Source organism: Schistocerca cancellata, chromosome 3 (assembly GCF_023864275.1).
Source record: "Schistocerca cancellata isolate TAMUIC-IGC-003103 chromosome 3, iqSchCanc2.1, whole genome shotgun sequence".
Taxonomy (NCBI): Eukaryota; Metazoa; Arthropoda; class Insecta; order Orthoptera; family Acrididae; genus Schistocerca; species Schistocerca cancellata.
This window is the reverse complement of record NC_064628.1, coordinates 775354826-775378351: the sequence shown is the minus strand read 5'-3', so window position 1 is coordinate 775378351 and position 23526 is coordinate 775354826. Positions and strand designations below refer to the sequence as shown.

General features: G+C 46.5%; 1 protein-coding gene across 1 annotated transcript in view; it reads left to right on the top strand.

Moving 5' to 3' along the window:
• The window catches only part of LOC126175816 (luciferin sulfotransferase-like), a 175057-nt gene that overhangs the window by 24991 nt on the left and 126540 nt on the right, over positions 1-23526 (top strand). The window lies entirely within an intron of this gene.

Sequence of the window (23526 nt, the reverse complement as noted above, 5' to 3'; positions counted from 1 at the left end):
ACCGTCTCCATGAAGCTGGGCTACGGTCCCGCACACCGTTAGGCCGTCTTCCGCTCACGCCCCAACATCGTGCAGCCCGCCTCCAGTGGTGTCGCGACAGGCGTGAATGGAGGGACGAATGGAGACGTGTCGTCTTCAGCGATGAGAGTCGCTTCTGCCTTGGTGGCAATGATGGTCGTATGCGTGTTTGGCGCCGTGCAGGTGAGCGCCACAATCAGGACTACATACGACCGAGGCACACAGGGCCAACACCCGGCATCATGGTGTGGGGAGCGATCTCCTACACTGGCCGTACACCACTGGTGATCGTCGAGGGGACACTGAATAGTGCACGGTACATCCAAACCGTCATCGAACCCATCGTTCTACCATTCCTAGACCGGCAAGGGAACTTGCTGTTCCAACAGGACAATGCACGTCCGCATGTATCCCGTGCCACCCAACGTGCTCTAGAAGGTGTAAGTCAACTACCCTGGCCAGCAAGATCTCCGGATCTGTCCCCCATTGAGCATGTTTGGGACTGGATGAAGCGTCGTCTCACGCGGTCTGCACGTCCAGCACGAACGCTGGTCCAACTGAGGCGCCAGGTGGAAATGGCATGGCAAGCCGTTCCACAGGACTACATCCAGCATCTCTACGATCGTCTCCATGGGAGAATAGCAGCCTGCATTGCTGCGAAAGGTGGATATACACTGTACTAGTGCCGACATTGTGCATGCTCTGTTGCCTGTGTCTATGTGCCTGTGGTTCTGTCAGTGTGATCATGTGATGTATCTGACCCCAGGAATGTGTCAATAAAGTTTCCCCTTCCTGGGACAATGAATTCACGGTGTTCTTATTTCAATTTCCAGGAGTGTATAAATTGGCAGTGGCCAACAGAACCCAGTGGTGAAGTCATGAAGTGAACTTTTCTTCCACTTCTTCAAACGTCTTCCATCGCTCAGCCACTGCTGTACCATCGTCATAAATGAAATTTCTGGAGTGTTCTGCAATGAGCTGATCATTAGTGTAAATATTAAAGAGCACAGGAGCGATCACATTGCCTTGAGGTAGGCCATTCTTTTGTATCCGCCATCTGCTCTTCCTGCGCTGGAGAAAGGTCTGGAAACCTATGTTTTGCAGGTGAGTGCATGTGAGGCATGTTAGATGGTAATCATTGCAGAACTGGCAAATTTTCTTCGGAAACTTTACGTTACTGATAGTGTCGCAACTAGCTGTTAATTCGACAAAGGCAACTCCAGTTGCATTACCCTGCTGGAAACCATCTACATCTACATCTTCTTCTACATGGATACTCTAAAAATGACATTTAAGTGCCTGGCAGAGGGTTCATCGAACCACCTTCACAGTTCTCTATTATTCAAATCTCGTAATCCGCGCGGAAAGAATGAACACCTATATTTTTCCGTACGAGCTCTGATTTCCCTTATTTTATCGTGGCGATCGTTCCTCCCTATGTAGGTTGGTGTGAACAAAATATTTTCGCATTCGGAGGAGAAAGCTGCTGATTGGAACTTCGTGAGAAGATTCCGTCGCACCGAAAAACGCCTTTCTTTTAACGATTTCCAGCGCAAATCCTGTATCATTTCTGTGACACTCTCTCCCATATTTCGCGATAGTGCTGCCTCAGTGTTTTGAACATGGTTCAATATCTGATTGCAGTACGATTCTTCAGATCGAAAACCATCTTCTTGAGAAACGAACTTTCTTTCGATTAAGCATTTAATTCGGATAAGACCTTTGAAGATCTTGATACCGTGGCACAACAATTGTATCGGATAAGTCATTTGACTCGTTACCAGGCTTAAGCAAAACGACCATTCGAAGTTTCCTCCAGAGACGGATAATATAAGACTTAGCGTGTAGCGATTCATCGTCTTAAGAAGCAAAAATTGTGAAAAGCATGAACATAACTCTAGGATCAAAAGTAAGGGGTTAACATTAGCACAGAAAGGAGTCAAATATGACGGTACATCAGTATTCATCAACCTACCAGAGTACATTAAATGTGTAATATAGTATTATAACGTAAGTTTTGAACTTACATCAAGTGGACATCTTTGATGTCTTCCCACATCCCAGAGAACGCTCTCTGTGGATGCCAAGCAATACTGCGAATGTAATGTATCGTAATGTAAAAACGTTTCCGATCTCTTGTTTAATATCTCAAACTGACCAGTTTAGGCACTTTTTCTTTTCTTGGCGCCCTAGATGTTAGGAGTACCATATGCATAATTAAGTCGATATTTTAAAGTAATTTTAAGCCATCCTAGTCTTCAGACGGAGTCCTTGCCTCCGTCTATCTTTTCCTAAGTGTATTTAATGTTTTCGCCTCTACGTATGTAACGTACCCAAGAGTCTGTATCCTCGCCTCCACTAAGCTTTCCACACCCAAGTTAACTGTTAAGAGACGTTCTATTACAGTCGCACTAACCTGTCGCGTCTTCCGGTAATGGATTTTTCATAGACTTCTTTCTCTACCTATTGTTTCTAACTCATCAAAATGGCTCTGAGCACTATAGGATTCAACATCTGAGGTTATCAGTCCCCTAGAACTTAGAACTACTTAAACCTGCAGCGGATAGGCACTTGGTGCAGGGAGTGGCAACTGACCCTTAACATAGACAAATGTAATGTATTGCGAATACATAGAAAGAAGGATCCTTTATTGTATGATTATATGATAGCGGAACAAACACTGGTAGCAGTTACTTCTGTAAAATATCTGGGAGTATGCGTGCGGAACGATTTGAAGTGGAATGATCATATAAAATTAATTGTTGGTAAGGCGGGTACCAGGTTGAGATTCATTGGGAGAGTCCTTAGAAAATGTAGTCCATCAACAAAGGAGGTGGCTTACAAAACACTCGTTCGACCTATACTTGAGTATTGCTCATCAGTGTGGGATCCGTACGAGATCGGGTTGACGGAGGAGATAGAGAAGATCCAAAGAAGAGCGGCGCGTTTCGTCACAGGGTTATTTGGTAACCGTGATAGCGTTACGGAGATGTTTAACAAACTCAAGTGGCAGACTCTGCAAGAGAGGCGCTCTGCATCACGGTGTAGCTTGCTCGCCAGGTTTCGAGAGGGTGCGTTTCTGGATGAGGTATCGAATATATTGCTTCCCCCTACTTATACCTCCCGAGGAGATCACGAATGTAAAATTAGAGAGATTAAAGCGCGCACAGAGGCTTTCAGACAGTCGTTCTTCCCGCGAACCATACGCGACTGGAACAGGAAAGGGAGATAATGACAGTGGCACGTAAAGTGCCCTCCGCCACACACCGTTGGGTGGCTTGCTGAGTATAAATGTAAATGTAGATGTAGAAATGTAGATGTAGACCTAAGTACATCACACACATTCATGCCCGAGGCAGGATTCGAACCTGACTGAAGTGCCTAGAACCGCTCGGCCACTTCGGTCGGCTCTAACTCATCGTTTCGTACCTTATCTGCCCACTTAATGTTTAATAAGCTTCTACACTGAGATGACAAAAGTCATGGGATACCTCCTGATATCGTGTCGTATCTGCTTTTGTCCGGGGTAGTGCAGCAACTCGACGTGGCGTGGACTCAACAAGTGGCTGAAAGTCCCCTGCAGAAATATTGAGCCTTGCGGCCTCTATAGTCGTCCATAATTGCGAAAGTGTTGCCGGTGCATGACTTCGTGCTCAAATTGACCTCCTGGTTATTTCCGATAAATGTTCGAAGGAATTCATGTCGGACGATCTGAGTAGTCAAATCACTCGCTCGAATTGTCCAGAATGTTCTTCAATCAGTCGCGAGCAATTGTGACCTGGTGACATGGCGCTTTGTCATTCGTAAAAGTTCCATCATTTGAGAACATGAAATCCGTGAGTGGCTGGGAACGGTCTCCAGGTCAATGATGGTTCAGATGGATCAGAGAACCCAGTCCATTCCATGTAAACACAGCCCGCACCATTATGAAGCCACCACCAGCTTCCACAGTGCCTTGTTGACAACCTCGTGGCTTCGCGGGGTTTGCACCACACTCGAACCCTACCATCAGCTCTTATCAACGTAAATCGGAACTCGTCTGACCAGGCCACGGTTTTTCAGTCGTCTAGAGACCAACCGAAATGGTCACTGATGTGTTGGCAGAAGAGCCAACACCGTATAGTTAGAGGAGGCCGAAATGCACGCGTTAAAGCTCACGCAGGCTGGCGTGAGGTCTGGAAAATGACAAGGAATTATACTAGCCAAAAATAGTACATAACTTCTGGAATACTTAACTTTAATCCATAATTGTTGTACATCGCTCTTGATGATATATAAGTGCAATCTCAATATACACTGGTAATGGCGCCTTGCTAGGTCGTAGCAAATGACGTAGCTGAAGGCTATGCTAACTATCGTCTCGGCAAATGAGAGCGTATTTGTCAGTGTAGCTTCGCTAGCAAAGTCGGCTGTACAACTGGGACGAGTGCTAGGATCTGTCTCTAGACCTGCCGTGTGGCGGCGCTCGGTCTGCCATCACTGACAGTGGCGACACGCGGGTCCGTCGTATACTAGCGGACCGCGGCCGATTTAAAAGCTACCACCTAGCAAGTGTGGTGTCTGGCGGTGACACCACAGTCACAAGCCCAGGTGATGCGCTGCAGGCGATGCCGTGCTGTTAGCAAAGGCACTCGCGTCGATCGTCTGCTGCCACAGCCCATCAACGACAAATTTCGCCGCACAGTGCTAACGAATACGTTCATCGTACGTCCCACGATGATTTCTACGGTTATTTCACTCAGTGCTGCTTGTCTTTTAGCACTGACAATTCTACGCAAACATCGCTGCTCTCGGTCGTTAAATCAAGGCCGTCGACCACTGCGTTCTCCGTGGCGAGTAGTAACGCCCGAAATTTGGTATTCTCTGCGCACTCTTGACACTATGGATCTTGCAATAATGAATTCCCTAACGATTTTCGAAACGTAATGTCCGATTCCGCGTTCGAAGTCCGTTTATTACCGTGGGAAATCTTTTTACATGAGTCGCCTGAGTATGAATGACAGCTCTGCCAACGCACTGCCCTCTTATACCTTTCGTACGCGACGTTACCGCCATCTGTGTAGGTGCAAGTCGCTATCCCATGGCTTTTGTCACCTCAGCCTATGCCAGCACGGTTCAGATTTTTCCAATTTCATCTACTTTATTTTCCCCATTTTTTCCATTTCATTTCCAAATATTTAATATATGCTTTTGAGGTGTATTGTCTAGTTACTCCCCATTTTAGAGTCAATATTATTTACCTGAAGAGCATTCATTTTAAAGAAAGGTTTTCTTTGCATGATCCCATCTGTTCCCGACATCGTTCTTGCGTAATCCAGTCCGCGAACTCCTGTTTCTTAGGTGGAAGATTCTTTCACTTTTTTTTTTTGGTACTGTGTCTTTCCCACTCTTGATGCTAATTCTCAACCGGTATTCTGTGCTAAACCGTTTACGTACTGACGACAAAGGTACATGCTGAAATGGTTAATTACAAGACACGGCACATATCTTAAATAGGTAGTAAGTCTTTTTTAGTGTTGGAAGAAACAAAATATTTTGTTTACGGGTCGGATAACATTTCTTCATCAGTTGTATTTCGAAAATATGTTTATTGTTTTGGATAGTATGAAAACATTTTGTCAAGCACAATAATACACTCCTGGAAATGGAAAAAAGAACACATTGACACCGGTGTGTCAGACCCACCATACTTGCTCCGGACACTGCGAGAGGGCTGTACAAGCAATGATCACACGCACGGCACAGCGGACACACCAGGAACCGCGGTGTTGGCCGTCGAATGGCGCTAGCTGCGCAGCATTTGTGCACCGCCGCCGTCAGTGTCAGCCTGTTTGCCGTGGCATACGGAGCTCCATCGCAGTCTTTAACTCTGGTAGCATGCCGCGACAGCGTGGACGTGAACCGTATGTGCAGTTGACGGACTTTGAGCGAGGGCGTATAGTGGGCATGCGGGAGGCCGGGTCGACGTACCGCCGAATTGCTCAACACGTGGGGCGTGAGGTCTCCACAGTACATCGATGTTGTCGCCAGTGGTCGGCGGAAGGTGCACGTGCCCGTCGACCTGGGACCGGACCGCAGCGACGCACGGATGCACGCCAAGACCGTAGGATCCTACGCAGTGCCGTAGGGGACCGCACCGCCACTTCCCAGCAAATTAGGGACACTGTTGCTCCTGGGGTATCGGCGAGGACCATTCGCAACCGTCTCCATGAAGCTGGGCTACGGTCCCGCACACCGTTAGGCCGTCTTCCGCTCACGCCCCAACATCGTGCAGCCCGCCTCCAGTGGTGTCGCGACAGGCGTGAATGGAGGGACGAATGGAGACGTGTCGTCTTCAGCGATGAGAGTCGCTTCTGCCTTGGTGCCAATGATGGTCGATGCGTGTTTGGCGCCGTGCAGGTGAGCGCCACAATCAGGACTGCATACGACCGAGGCACACAGGGCCAACACCCGGCATCATGGTGTGGGGAGCGATCTCCTACACTGGCCGTACACCACTGGTGATCGTCGAGGGGACACTGAATAGTGCACGGTACATCCAAACCGTCATCGAACCCATCGTTCTACCATTCCTAGACCGGCAAGGGAACTTGCTGTTCCAACAGGACAATGCACGTCCGCATGTATCCCGTGCCACCCAACGTGCTCTAGAAGGTGTAAGTCAACTACCCTGGCCAGCAAGATCTCCGGATCTGTCCCCCATTGAGCATGTTTGGGACTGGATGAAGCGTCGTCTCACGCGGTCTGCACGTCCAGCACGAACGCTGGTCCAACTGAGGCGCCAGGTGGAAATGGCATGGCAAGCCGTTCCACAGGACTACATCCAACATCTCTACGATCGTCTCCATGGGAGAATAGCAGCCTGCATTGCTGCGAAAGGTGGATATACATTGTGCATGCTCTGTTGCCTGTGTCTATGTGCCTGTGGTTCTGTCAGTGTGATCATGTGATGTATCTGACCCCAGGAATGTGTCAATAAAGTTTCCCCTTCCTGGGACAATGAATTCACGGTGTTCTTATTTCAATTTCCAGGAGTGTATATGTTGATGCTTATGACTATGGAAGTGTACTGACACAGTTCTGGTGAATTTGCTTATTAATTAGTATCATTTAGTCGATCAGAGAAGTATTCTGTAGTGAAGATAGCTATTGAAAGATAGTGTTATGTGACTTTTACAGTTCTCTAACTACAGACATAGCTCAACATTGGTGAAACGATTGCAGACGCAAATGTTTTTGGCGTTCAGTGGCACAGAACGTCTAAATACTATCCTTTACACCGATAATGAGAACCATGTTAATTACGAATGTAAAAAATTGTTCGTGAGCGCTACAAAATTCTAAGCTTAACACAACGCTATCGCATTTCGTGGTCATTCGCTATAGTGGCGGGAAACAGGGTAGTTGCAAGTCATAGAGAGAAAAGTTTGAAGGCAAGGCCATGACCACATTCCCAGAAATTGAGAACTGTCATAACATGCTGATAATAGTAATTGGGCGACCTGCTACTTGCACTCTGTTTGCATTACGATTTTTATTTAGAAGGATCTGACACTGTTTTAGATAAAAGTGAAATAGGAAACGCAATATGATATCCAGGAAACAGACAGACTTACAAAACACTGTGCTCCTCTCGTCGGCCCCTTTTATGACAGAGAACTGACATCCAGGGTCATGGATCAACAAGGCCAAGCTAGCGAGTGATATGTAAAGCTAGCTCGTTTTCAAAAAATGGTAGTGCCCAAGCGTACAACAGAATACTTCATACTTCATGCAAGTATCATTGAACATCTTTAATCATTGAACAATATTGCATATGCTTAAGCATTCCCTGTCAGTATCGCTATGACCAAAAAACTGTGTAATCCGCGTAGTCGAACGTATTAAAATTTCTCAAGATATTTTCCTTTTGTCGTCGTAACCACAAGAAACAAGTTTTTTTTTCATCAAAGGCGTTTCGCTTTATTGAGGTGAAGCAGCATCAGTGGTCTATAATTAAAGATATTTATAATCTGAATTATTATTAAGATCGAAAAACAGTACGTTAACATTACGTCGATTTTCACTTATAGTGATCTCTGCTTGGTTTCTCGCGTACTTTTGGAAATTCCGTCTACAAACACACCTTTGGTGTTTATCTTCGTTAGATACTGATACATATAGTCTAATTTTTAGTGGACGATGAAGCGGGAACTTACGATTTCTCCAGAGCCTGCTAGAATCATTGCCGAATTGCAACAAAAGGCGCAAGATGCTTGGAACATCTATCGCATGTCATCCGGCACCTTCATGATCATTTGGATGTGCGAGGAGACGCCTGCGTTGTCGCAAGATGGGGGGGATACACTTTGTTTTGATGTCTGGCCACTCTTTACTGTGACATGTGTGTTTTATTTGGCCTGAATTTGTTATCATATACTCCTACGAACCGAGTTAGGTGGCGCTGTAGTTAACACACTGTCCTCGCATTTGGGAGGACGATGGTTGAAATTCGTGTTCGGACATCCAGATTTGGCTTTTCCGTGATTTGCCTAAATTGCTCCACGCAAAATCCGAAATGGTTCCTGTGAAAGGGCGTGGCCAGTTTTCTTCCTCGACCTTGACACAATCCGAGCGTGTGTCTAATGACCTCGATGTCGACGGGACGTTAAAGCCAGTCTTCCTTCTTTTTTGACTTCAACAGTGATGAACTACCGGTCACATCATTTGTCTCTAAAATGACCTTGTCCCTGGCCGTGTGGCATTTTTTCCCGGTAGTATGAAATAATATACACTCAACAGTGACCGGAAAAAGTATCTAACATTGTGAAAACCTTGTCGAAAAGGTGAACTCATTTCGATATCAACGCACTATTTCTACTAAAATATCACAGATTTAGCAGGAAAGTAAAGGGAGCGAATAAATTAGCGGATTGAAAAACGTTTTCTGCAATTTGGACGATACAGAGACAAAATAAGTAAGACGAGCGACGAGTAGTCACGATCGAACGTTAAAAAAGCTATACATTTTACCGTTCGTATACTTAATTTCGTTCTAATGGTGGAACCATGGAGCCGTATGATTGACGATGAAGTAGCAAGGATTTCGTTTTACCCCAGGCGCATCGTGTGGATGTAATAACAACGCGTGAGTTCAAAGATAAAAACTTAAATGTGGGTCGTGGAATGTGAGAGATAACGGAAGTGAATGCGTCGCCTGCGTAAAGTCACTGAACTCAGAACTGCTGTTTAACGTGATAACGGCTTCGGGAGCTCTCAGGCATCAGAAAACAAACTCATAAATTCCGGGGTTCAGCGACTCACTTTCCATATCAGTGACACCTCATCCTTTTTCTCTCGCTGGCTTCCCGGGAAAAAAAAAAAACGTTTTAGTATTACGTGTTGGAGACGACTAGGCAGGTGTGTAAGTGTGGCGTCCACAATGATCTCGAGGAACGGCTTGAAACAGGAATAAAATGGCAAAAACTGCCGTACATGGTACAAGTACTCCTCAATCTACATCTACATTTATACTCCGCAAGCCACCCAACGGTGTGTGGCGGAGGGCACTTTACGTGCCACTGTCATTACCTCCCTTTCCTGCTCCAGTCGCATATGATTTGCGGGAAGAACGACTGCCGGAAAGCCTCCGTGCGCGCTCGAATTTCTTTAATTTTACATTCTTGATCTCCTCGGGAGGTATAAGTAGGGGGAAGCAATATATTCGATACATCATCCAGAAACGCAGCCTCTTGAAACCTGGACAGCAAGCTACACCGCGATGCAGAGCGCCTCTCTTGCAGAGTCTGCCACTTGAGTTTGCTAAACATCTCCGTAAAGCTATCACGCTTCCTAATGACCCTGTGACGAAAACGCACCGCTCTTCTTTGGATCTTCTCTATCTCCTCTGTCATCACGACCTGGTGCGGATCCCACACTGATGAGCAATACTCAAGTATAGGTCGAACGAGTGGTTTGTAAGCCATCTCCTTTGTTGGTGGACTACATTTTCTGAGGACTCTCCCAATGAATCTCAACCTGGTACCCGCCTTACCAACAATTAATTTTATATGATCGTACTTTCCGTCAATCATTGAAAATGTAGTTGAGGTACTTCACATTGAACAGTAACGTAAGGTTTTTGCCGATAACATTACAACCGTCATTCGTGTTAGGTGCAGTGAATATAAAAACTTGTCTTATTTTAACTCACCAAGTGACCTTATATGTGTCCTATCTTAAACAGAAATATCCACGAAACATGTGGAAGGATTGCCATCGTACCAGGACGTGTTTGTTTTTATACCTTCAATAGGACTCAGAAACGTCTATCTGTTCCGAGGGACCTATGACTATGCAGGTCTATAGAGATGACGTCCACGTCAAGTACCTTACACTTTATGCTTTTTCAGTAGGTGGTGGTTTCATGCACTAAGACAACTCTCGTGAGAAGTCTTGCTTAGTAAACCGTTCACCGTATCATGGAATCAACTCAGTTTCCAGATCTCAGTTTCCTGGAATCTGTTTGCAGAGATTTTGGGTTCAAATGGTTCAAATGGCTCTGAGCACTAGGGGACTTAACATCTTAGGTCATCAGTCCCCAAGAACTTAGAACTAATTAAACCTAACTAACCTAAGGACATCACACACATCCATGCCCGAGGCAGGATTCGAACCTGCGACCGTAGCAGTCCCGCGGTTCCAGACTGCAGCGCCAGAGATTTAGGGAGGCAACATACGGCTGGCATGGCGCCGTGAAGCACTGGTTCTGCCAACTTCTGTCATGCGAAAACCAACTCGCGCTTGTGTCACATGATATCATGGAGCCATGGATCAAGACATTTAGATACATGCAGAATTTCTTGATATCCGAAAATCATCATACTCAGCACCAAAGCAGTACCATATGATCGTACTTTTATTCATAAGTGTTGCTGTGGTACCGGGGGAAATGCTTTTTACGGAAGTACGATCACGTGAGGTTTCAATGGACTGAGTGTTTTTTGGCAGGGTGAACTATCTTGGACGAAGGGTGTGATATACACTATCCAGTCACATTAATGTGAACACAGCATAGATCTCTGCGAGACTCATAGGAATGGGGAACCATGCCGATTTCAGTACCGTGGCCAGTTGCACTAGGTTTTTAGATTGACGATCTATGGCACGAACAGCCAACCAGGGTGGAACCACAGATTCTCGACTGTGTTTAAATCCAAGGAGTTTGGTGGCCATGGAGTACGGCAAACTTATCATGATGCTCTTCGAACTACGCAGTTATGCCGCGAGTCCTGTGACATGTTGCATTGACATGCTGGTAGATGCCGTCTTGCAGAGGAAAAACAAATTGCTTGTAGGTGTGTCCATGGTCTTCAAGGATAAATGCATACTAGTGTTGATCCATTGCGCCCTCCAGAATGACAAGGTCACCCCGGGAATGCCCTCCGGCTTGTACCCTTCCAACAATTGTTGCAGGCTATTCGCTCCAGCTGCTGTTCTGGAGTGCAAATTCCACCCTTCGTCGCCGTTGACCAGCAGTCAGCGCTAATGCCCGGACCAGACGCCTGCTGTGGCTACCCGTAAGGAGCAACGTTAACTGAACGGTCGTTGAGGAGACATTGTTGGTGGCCCCATGGTTCAACAGGGCGGTCAGTTGCTCAACAGCTGCACGACTATTCGCACCTACCCAGGTCCGCAGCCGTCTTCACTCCCGTCACCTATGGCCGGTGGTACATCACTGTTGCCTGAGCACCGGTTCTGGATAGCGCCAATTTGCTATCCACGCTATATTTTAACCACGGCGGCTTATGAACAATATACAGACTTAGGTGTTTCGGAAATGCTTCCACCCTTAGCTCGAAAGCCAGTGCCCATCCCCCTTTGGACGTCAGAAAAAATAACTCAATTTCTGCATTACGACAACTACTGCGCTGTTCTACGCGTCCACCCCACATGCTTTACATACCCTCCACTGCTAGTGGTGCCACCTGCCGTCTGTGAGTGGTTATTGCACTTGTACGTCGGACATCTGCGGTGGTCGCATTAATGTGACTAGACCGTTATAAGTGTACTTCACATGTCCCATCTTTATGTCAATTTATTGAATGATGTATCTGTGTGTATAAGTTTTCGATCAGTTTACTGAATTACGCTACTGTTATGTGAATGTGAGAGTGCATTACTCTTTGTTTCTGGTATCATAAATGTGCCTGGCTTGGGGCGCAGAGAGTATTGTGCGGTAGAGTGCGTCAGAGTTGTAGTATCTGGAAAGATTTATTGGCCGCTGCGTGTGAAGTCAGAGTAGTTATCTACAGCCACATGCATACCCCGCAAGCCACCTCTCGATGCGTGGCGCAGGGTACCCTGAGTACCTCTATCGGTTTTCCCTTCTATTCCAGTCTCGTATTGTTCGTGGAAAGAAAGGTTGTTGGTATGCTTCTGCGTGGGCTCTAATCTCTCTGATTTTATCCTCATGGTCTCTTCGCGAGATAACATAGGAGGAAGCAATATACTGCTTGACTCCTCGGTGAAGGTATGTTCTCGAAACTTCAACAGAAGCCCGTACTGAGCTACTGAGCGTCTCTCCTGCAGAGTCTTCCACTGAAGTTTATCTATCATCTCCGTAACGCTTTCGCGATTACTAAATGATCCTGTAACGAAGCCCGCTGCTCACCGTTGGATCTTCCCTATCTCTTCTATCAACCCTATCTGGAACGGATCCCACACTGGTGAGCAGTATTCAAGCAGTGGGCGAACAAGTGTGCTGTAACGTACTTTGTTTTCGGATTGCGTTTCCTTAGGATTGTTCCAATGAATCTCAGTCTGGCATCTGCTTTACCGACGATCAACTTTATATGATCATTCCATTTTAAATGACTCCTAATGCCTACTCCCAGATAGTTTATGAAATTAACTGCTTCCTGTTGCTGACCTGCAATATTGTAGCTAAATGATAAAGGATCTTTCTTTCTATGTATTCGCAGCACATTACACTTGTCTACGTTGAGATTCAATTGCCATTCCCTGCACCATGCGTCAATTCGTTGCAGATCTTCCAGCATTTCAGTACAATTTTCCATTGTTACAACCTCTCGATATACTACAGCATCATCCGCAAAAAGCCTAAGTGAACTTCCGATGTTATCCACAAGGCCATTTATATATATTGTGAATAGCAACGGTTCTACGACACTCCCCTGCGGCACACCTGAAATCACTCTTACTTCGGAAGACTTCTCTCCATTTAGAATGACATGCTGCATTCTGTTATCTAAGAACTCTTCAATCCAATCACGCAATCGGTCTGATAGTCCATATGCTCTTCCTTTGTTCATTAAACGACTGTGGGGAACTGTATCGAACGCCTTGCGGAAGTCAAGAAACACGGCATCTACCTGGGAACCCGTGTCTATGGCCCACTGAGTCTCGTAAACGAATAGTGCGAGCTGGGTTTCACAAGATCGTCTTTTTCGAAACCCATGCTGATTCCTACAGCGCAGATTTCTAGTCTCCAGAAAAGTCATTATACTCGAACTTAATAAGTGTTCCAGAATTCTACAACTGATCGACGTTAGAGATATAGGTCTATAGTTCTGCATAGTTATACGTCAGTCGCAGTTAGACGCGCTGCTGGCTCGCAATTTTAACGTTTCCTCAGCTTAAAAGATTTACACGCTTTTCCTTTAGACCTGATCGAATGTACTGTCTGAGACTGAGTGTTAAGATATGCCATATTGTGGAATTAGATCTCGGGTATAATTAAAGGTGATAATTGTTGTAAGAAAATATCTTCTTATTTGTAATCAGACAACCATATACACTTAAGTGCCAAAGAAGCTGGTATAGGCATGCGTATTCTAGTACAGAGATATGTAAACAGGCAGAATACGGCGCTGCGGTCGGCAACACCTATATAAGACAACAAGTGTCTGGAGCTGTTGTGAGACCGGTTACTGCTGCTACAATGGCAGTTTCTCAAGATATAAGTGAGTTGGATCGTGGTGTTATCGTCGGCGCACGAGCGATGGGACACTGCATTTCCGAAGTACCGATGAAGTGGGGATTTTTCCCGTACGACCATTTCACGAGTGTAACGTGAATATCAGGAATCCGGTAAAGCATCAAATCTCCGACATCGCTGTGACCGGAAAAAGATCTTGCAAGAACGGGAACAACAATGACTGAAGAGAATCGCTTACGTGACAGCAGTGCAACCCTTCCGCAAAGCCGGCCGTTATGGCCGAGCGGTTCTAGGCGCTTCAGCGTGGACCGCAACCGCTACCGTCGCAGGTTCGAATCCTGCCTCGGGCATGCACGTGTGTGATGTCCTTAGGTTAGTGAGGTTTAAGTAGTTCTAAGTTCTAGGGGACTGATGACCTTAGATGTTAAGTCCCAAAGTGCTCAGAGCCATTTGAACCGACATCAATATAGTATATCATCAAATGGTTCAAATGGCTCTGAGCACTATGGGACTTAACGTTGCTGCACATTTCAATGCTGGGCCATCAGCAAGTGTCAGCGTGCTAACCATTGAAGGAAACATTATCGATATGGGCTTTTGGAGCTGAAGGCCCACTCGTGTACCCTTGACGACTGCACGACACAAAGCTTTACGCCCCGCCTGGGCCTGTCAACACCGACATTGGACTGTTGATGATTGGAAACATGTTGCCTGATCGGACAAGTCTCGTTTCAGATTGTATCGGGCGGATGGACGCGTACGGGTATGGAGACAACCTCATGAATCCATGGGCCCTGCATGTCAGCAGGGGTCTGTTCAAGATGGTAGAGGTGCTGTAATTGTGTGGAATGTGTGCAGTTGGAATAATATGGGACCCCTGATAGTCTATATACGACTCTTTATAGGTGATACGTATGTAAGAATCCTGTCTGATCATCGGCTTCGATTCATGTCCATTGTGCATTCCGACGGATGTGGCAATTCCAGCAGGACAATGCGACACCCCACACGTCCAGGATTGTTACAGAGTGCTCCATGACACTCTTCTGTGTTTAAACACTTCAGCTGGCCACCAAACCCCCAGAAATGAACATTATTCAGCCTATCTGGGGTGCGTTGCAATGTGCTGTTCAGAAGAGATAGCCACCTCCTCGTACGCTTACGGATTTACGGTATCATTTGCCTCCAGCATTACTTCAGACATTAGTTACGTCCATGCTACGTCGTGTTGCGGTACTTCTGCGTGCTCGCGGGGCCCCTACACGATATTAGGCAGGTGTATCAGTTTCTTTGGTTCTTCAGTGTATGTCCCAAGTCTTTTACACATATCAATTCATTTCACTAATGTGGTGTGATTATGGTTTAGCGGGTAGACTGTTCCGCGCATTTGAGCTTCTATCTTAATGAAAAATTTGATTACAGCCTATTACATAAATTAGTAGCGGCTCTAAACGTCACCTCGGTAGGCTGATATCACGCACTGCACTTCGCGTGAATACTTCGCAAACCATACAGAAAAGAAGAAATAATATACACAAAAGGCGAAAGAAGAAATAACAAAAAATGTAATTAAATAATCAAACTATATATCATCTGCCACGATTGAAAAGAAAACATCGTTTACAGCGACTGCCTGAATGGGACTTGGATCAGTTTTCTGAATATAGACCGTTGTGCGAATGTGAGGGTGCATTGCTTTTTGTTTCTGATCACAACTGACCTGGTTTATTGCGCGTTAGCATGTGTCGAGTGTTGTGTAATAGTATCTGTAAGAGTGTGATTCTGTGTGGATCCGTGGCTAGCAGGCCGCACTGGTCTGGCGCGTTTATTGCGCACTGTGATATGTATTACGTCTGGGATTCTCTGTATGGAAGTGGAACATGGTCATTGAAGAAACTAATAACTGTTACGATGGACGTTTTTTGGAATCAATAAATTAAACTTAATTTTAGGCTGGTTCGTCGGCTGGTAGATTTCGGAGAGGGGACCAAACACCGAGGTCATCGGTCCTATCGGATTAGGGAAGGATCGGGAAGGAAGTCGGCCGTGCCCTTTCAAAGGAACCGACCTAGCATGTGCCTGACGCGATTGAGGGAAATCAGGAAAACATTAATCTGGATTGTCGGACGCTGGTTGAACCGTCGTCTTTCCGAATTCGAGTCCACTGCGTCGAGGTTTAGTCTTAGGAATCAGTCAACTCGTAAAAGTACATGGGTTTTGTGTACATAGTTCCGCGTAGTCAGCGCGTACACAACTTTCCCAATAGAGCGCGCCCCACTAAGCACAACAGTGCAGGCGCAGCGCTCGTCCGTCTCCTCACTACGAGATGGCGCTGTCTTAGAGACGGACCAAATTCTGCTTCCGCCGATCCGCGTATTAATATGGAACGCAGCCAATGAGATTGCTGCTAACGTAGAACCTTTTCTCCTAGCGGATCACACTCGCGCAGTGATACCTGAACACTCGAGGTATTATAACAAGTGTACAGACCTCCGATCAGTCAGTCTGCATTAGTCTGTACCAGTCTGCATTAGTCTGTACCAGTCTACAGTCAAGTTTCAGTCTGCGCCTAATAAGATTATCATATTCCTGTACATAGCCATGAAGAGAAATGTATATAAACTTTGTCAAGTATCAGAGATATGTGAGAATAAGATTAATGTACCAAGACCAAAGGAACTTCAGATTGTCCATTGTAAACAGCATCCAGAATCAAGTTACGTGATATCTATGCCTTTTTATCATTTTAATAAATGTGTGTGAAAATTAATCAAGCTCTGTTTAAAGTTGGTCACCGTCAATCTGCTACTCCAAGCGTGCAAGTGGCATTTCTATTGTCTGACCTAACGGCAGAAGATAAACACGCCACGAGACATATTGCTGACACTCGCCTACTTCGCTAGAGCGACAAGTCAAATAATCTGATGGTTTGTGTACCGAAGGTCTTACAGTACACACACCACAATGGGTGTAATATTTTGTGGGGATCTGAAATCGAATGCTCACGTAGCTCAGTTGTGAGTGAACCCAGTAGTAGATTTCGTTTCGTTGGCAAATGCTTAATAATGCAGTCATTTTACTCTGGCGATCCATCGTAGAACTTTGCTCAAATGTGTGATATCTATTCCAAATAACGACAACAGGGAATACTGAATATGTGCAGACAAGTTAGCTGGAGTGGTCACAGACATGTTTGACACACCTAGCAGTATTGCTGACCTACTGAAAAACTCAACTGGCACGCGCTTGAAGATGCACGCCAGCAATGCCGCGAAAGCCTGCTTACTGCTTCAGTAATCAACATTAAGTGAATAATCTGGAAGTATTCTACTTCCCCTACCTATCGCTCCTCTGCCCGCACGGCTAGCCGCGCGGTCTAACGCGCTGCTTCCCCAGCGGGAAGGCGTGCCGGTTCCCGGGACGAATTCGCAGGGCGTATTAGTGTCGAGGTCCGGTGTGTATGGTTTTTCAGGCGGTTTTCAATCTACCTCGGCGAATGCGGACTGGTTCCCCTCATTCCGCCTCAGTTACACTGTGTCGGTGATTGTTTCGCAAACACCGTTTCCACCATAATTGTTGGGGTTTCCACCATAATTATTGGGGTTACACTCGTCTAGTATGAGACTTTCCCGAGGGTCAACTGCGAGCCGAACCGCACAATAACCCTGAGGACGGTGTGGGGCGGCGGTGGGGTGGGTGGACTGATGTGGCCTGTTGTGGGGTTGTGAACCACTGAGGACTACGGCGGGACGAAGCCTCTCCGTCGTTTCTAGGTCCCCGTTTTTATACATAAGTGCATACAATACAATCGCGCCTGTAGGGACCGCTAAGAAAAGATTACACTAATTGTAGTGCACACGGACGTATTTCAGCAGTCTTATTTCCACAACTCTATATGCGGTTGGAAAGGGAAGAAACTCTTAAAAGTGGCATAATGCCATACACTTCACAGCGGTCTGCAGGGCATAGTTGTAGATGATATTGTATATGCTATCGCTTCTGAGAAGGGCAACGTAGAAGGGAGGTACGTAAAGTTTTTGTTTATGGTTGACAGTCAGGCTACTTTAATGGAATCGGAATGGACTATCAGTTGTTAAAGTGTAATGGAACGATTAGGTTGTGGCCTTATGGAACGAAACATCTCGGGACTTGTCTGTAGTGTTTTATAGAAACGAACAATGTCTTTATCTAGGTAACTGGACAACTACACAACCTGATCCAAAGTACCCGACACCCATTAGGGGACATTACTGTGGGATGTGTCCCCACATCGGCTTTAATACGGCTTGCCGCGGACACTTTCAGTGAGGTGTCCGAATGTCTACGTAGAAACGGCCGCAGCCGCGGTGGCCGAGCGGTTCTAGGCGCTTCAGTGTGGAACCGCGCGACTGCTACGTTCGCAGGTTCGAATCTTGCCTCGGGCATGGATGTGTGTGATGTCCTTAAGTTAGTTAGGTTTAAGTAGTTCTAAGTTCTAGGCGACTGATGACCTCAGATGTTAAGTCCCATAGTGCTCAGAGCCATTTGAACCATTTTGAAACGGCAGCCCATTTCTCTTGAAGAGTCGAAACCGTAAAAGGTAGTGATGTTGAAGGCTGGCCTCTGGACCGAAGTCGCCGTCTACACTCGTCCCAAAGGTGTTCCATTCGGTTCAAGTCGGGACTCTAACATGTCATTCCATTTCAGAAATGTTATTGTCCACAAACCACTGCCTCACAGATGCTGATTCATGGAAGAATGCAGCTATGTCACAGTGTCTGAAGTTTTCCTCTCTCATACACAGCACATAATGCTGTAAAACGTGTTTACATCCTTCTACATTTAGCGTTTTCTTAAGCGCAATAAGGGGATCGGACCCTAACCACGAAATAAAACCCATACCGTAACACCACCTATTTCGTTACTCACTGTTGGTACTAAGCATGACGTCAGGTAACGTTCCTCAGGCATTCACCAAGCGCAAACCATTTCATCTGATTGCAACAGAGTATTGCGTGGTTCACCGCTCCAAATCATTCGTTTCCAGTCGTACACTATCCAGTGGCGTAGCTGTTTGCATCACCTCAAGAGGTGCTTAGCACTGACTACAGAACTGTGTAGATTATCGGGAATTGCCCGACCTCCGTCCCTCATTCTTTTTTAACTCGCTACGCACATTAATTATGCTAATTGCACTGTTGGTAGCACTTTGGAACTCACTGGTGATTCCGTCCGCTGATTTCATGCGATGCTTTAAGATCAATCTCCGCAATGCTCGACAATCGCTGTCTGTCATTCCATGAGGTCTACCTGGTCTTGGTTTATCCGTGGTTGTTCCTTCGTTTTTCACTTCTCAATCAAATCACCAACAGTCGACGTGGGCAGCTTCAGAAGGCATACTAGGTTATCACGTTCGAAGTCACTGATTTCTTCTGACCGATCCACTGTACTAATACCACTTTTCTATTGACAACATAATACTAACCGCCTCCTTATGTACAGGCGCATCCTCTTCTCGTGATATCTAGTTGTCAATTCCGCAGTTTATAAGGGTGTCCGGATACTTTTGATCAAATAGCATATTTGATTCTGCTTCTTCCGAACGCGAGTTCAACGGTCTTAGACACGAGCCATCTTGGCCACAGTAGCATAATTGCTGCTAGAGCCCAACAGACGCACCAAATCACCTACCCGGGCGTGGCAGGGGAGGGACTCCGTATCCACCACACTCCAATAGCGGACCTCTATTTCAGAAGCAACTGCAATTTCCACCAGCCTTTCGAATGTAATGCAAGCGTGTTTCTTTGAAAGTAGCTCATTCCTTGACCTGAGTCAATCCTGTATAAATTCAGATAGTACAATTCACGGTGAGTCAGTGACAACGATATCTTAACGCTCAACAGCAATCACAACAACAAAAATCTTCCATCGAAGCTTACGCATGCTGCAGTAACGTTGCGTCATGTGCGAACTCTTTCCAGGTCGCTTGTGGTACAGCTGATAAGCCTCTTTCATTCGAAGTAATCATACTAGGTTATCACATCGAATGGAAATCCCCAGTACTGCGCGATGCGACTCCTCTAGTAATAGCGCGAAGAGTAATTTGACATCGAGTTGCAACAATATTCATATGTTGCTGATACCGATAAACAAGGATTTCCGGACTTTATTGTAAATCCTGAGAGAAAACGTGCTGTAGAATTATCAGGATAATACGAGAAGGCACGAAACCCAAACTTAAAGGGCAGTCGTATTCGATTCAATACATTGTACTGGACCAGAAATTATCCACGGAGACGAATGTTTCGTCTGGCGTGCACCAAAGAAGCTTGATAGCACCTTTAATGTTGTCAATATAAATAAACGATTTGTCATACAGAATCTACATCTACATCCATACTCCGCAAGCCACCCGAAGGTGTGTGGTGGAGGGTACTTTGAGTACCTCTATCGGTTCTCCCTTCCGGTCCAGTCTCGTATTGTTCGCGGAAAGAAAGATTGTCGGTATGCTTCTGCGTGGGCTCTAATCTCTCTGATTTTATCCTCATGGTCTCTTCGCGAGATAACATAGGAGGAAGCAATATACTGCTTGACTCCTCGGTGAAGGTATGTTCTCGAAACTTCAACAGAAGCCCGTACTGAGCTACTGAGCATCTCTCCTCCAGAGTCTTCCACTGGAGTTTATCTATCATCTCCGTAACGCTTTCGCGATTACTAAATGATCCTGTAACGAAGCCCGCTGCTCTCCGTTGGATCTTCCCTATCTCTTCTATCAACACTATCTGGAACGGATCCCACACTGGTGAGCAATATTCAAACAGTGGGCGAACAAGTGTGCTGTAACGTACTTTGTTTTCGGATTGCATTTCGTTAGGATTCTTCCAATGAATCTCAGTCTGGCATCTGCTTTACCGACGATCAACTTTATATGATCAGTCCATTTTAAATGACTCCTAATGCCTACTCCCAGATAATTTATGGAATTAACTGCTTCCAGTTGCTGACCTGCAATATTGTAGCTAAATGATAAAGGATCTTTCTTTCTACGTATTCGCAGCACATTACACTTGTCTACGTTGAGATTCAATTGCCATTCCCTGCACCATGCGTCAATTCGTTGCAGATCCTCCAGCATTTCAGTACAATTTTCCATTGTTACAACCTCTCGATATACTACAGTATCATCCGCAAAAAGGCCCAGTGAACGTCTGATGTTATCCACAAGGCCATTTATGTATATCGTGAATAGGAACGGTCCTACAACACTCCCTCGCGGCACACCTGAAATCACTCTTACTTCGGAAGACTTCTCTCCATTTAGAATGACACACTGCCTTCTGTTATCTAGGAACTCTTCAATCCAATCACACAATTGGTCTGATAGTCCATCTGCTCTTACTTTGTTAATTTAACGACTGTGGCGAACTGTATCGAACGCCTTACGGAAGTCAAGAAACGCGGCATCTATCTGAGAACCAGTGTCTATGGCCCTCTGAGTCTCGTGGACAAATAGCGCGAGCTGGGTTTCACACGATCGTCTTTTTGGAAACCCATGCTGATTCCTATAGAGCAGATTCCTAGTCTCCAGAAAAGTCATTATACTCGAACAATACGTGTTCCAAATCAGCAGCCATATGAGGTTGTTAGGTGACAGTGCTGTTGTACACAGGGAAATATCATCGCAGCACGGTTATAACGGAATAAAGAGGGACTCTGACCACATTTCTACTTTGTGTAAATAAATGCAGGATCTGCTAACAAAGAAAAACCAGCCCCTGGTATGACATTAAATTATTAGTGCTGAACATCTTTAGCAAGTCACGTCGTATAAATATTTAGGGATAATACTAAGAAGCGACATGAAATAGGGCGTCCACAGTAGCAGTAGCAGAGAAGATGAATGAAAGACTTACACGGGTTGGACAAATATACGGAAGCACTAAAAATACAACACATTATTATACCTAATACAATGTAGGAAACCCGTTGGCATTATAAACAGCTTCCACTCATCTCCAAATGGATAAACACAGGTCTTGCACGATTTTCAAGGGAAACTTGCACTATTCTTCCTGCAAAATAGTGTCAGCTTCAGGTAACAACGATAGAGGTGGATGGCGACCACACAGCCCTCTCTCCAAAGGCTCAATAATATTGAGATCTGGTGACTGTGGTGAAATGAAATGATCGTATGGCATTGTTGGCCGGGAGGCCCTGTTGTGGATTGGCAAGACAGCCAACCCACTATGAGAGGAAGCCGAAAGGCACGCGTTTTAGCTCACGCAGGCTGGCGTTAGGTCTGGAACAGGTCAAGGAAATGAGACTAGCAAAAAATGTACGTAGCTGCTGGAATACTTAACTTTAATCCATAATTGGTGAACATCGCTCTTGACGGTACATGTTTTACAGCATCAGTAGTAACTGGTAATGGCGCCTTCCTAGGTCGTAGCAAATGACGTAGCTGAAGGCTATGCTGACTATCGTCTCGGCAAATGAGAGCGTATTTTGTCAGTGAACCATCGCTAGCAAAGTCAGCTGTACAACTGGGGCGAGTGCTAGGAAGTCTCTCTAGACCTGCCGTGTGGCGGCGCTCGGTCTGCAATCACTGATAGTGGCGACACGCGGGTCCGACGTATACTAAAGGACCGCGGCCGATTTTAAGGCTACCACCTAGCAAGTGTGGTGTCTGGCGGTGACACCACATTCCTCCCCCGCAAATCGGCGGACGGTTGTGGCATAAGGCTTCCACCCGCCGTGGGGAGGACCCCATGTTGACGTATGCGACGAGGTGGGGAGCCTAACTACAGGCGAGGCTGTGCCACCCGCACCCTGCCATTCGGACCGAGGGGAGCTAGGAAATGCCTGAAAACCTGCTCCAGGGTGCACGCCAACATGCGGTGTATGCCCCCGAAGAGAGTCAGGAGGGGCCGAAGGGTCGACCTCCATTGGGCCGGGGCACCCGACGGGCGAAGACGACATATGGTCCGAAGCGGGCAAGAGTTCCATGGCGGAGGACAACTGGTCACGGGAAGCGATCGGCGGCCCGTGACCCAGGGAGGCGTCCGGCGGTTGCAGCGACGCGTCCACTGCGGGCGTCGCCGGCGGGAGAACAGGCGGCGGCGGCGGTTGCGGTGGCGTGTCGCCATGGGGCAAAATGGAAGGCAGCGTCGGTAACACCTGGGGCTGAGGCGAGCCAGTAGATGGGTCCCCAGGGCGCTGACCGGACGGCACCGTCGCTGAAAGCAGACGGGGAGCGGCAGATCCCGTGCGACGACAGAGGCGCAGCTGATTGAGATGCCAACGCACCTCACCAGAAGCCCCCAAAACCAGATACATCGCGCGGCCGAGGCAGCGAAGAATGCGCCCTTCGAGCCAACCCCGGGAACCACGATAGTTGCGGTAGTAGACAACGTCGCCTGGAGCAAAAGCAGGTGTCTGCCGCTGCACAGGAACCTGATGCGGCGGATGCAGCAAAGACATCAAGGTTCGATGAGGGCGACCGTGGAGCAGCTCAGCCGGCGAGCGACCATCTCGAGGCTGAGAGCGATACGAGGACAGAAAGAGCAATAACGCGTCCTCCCAAGAATGGC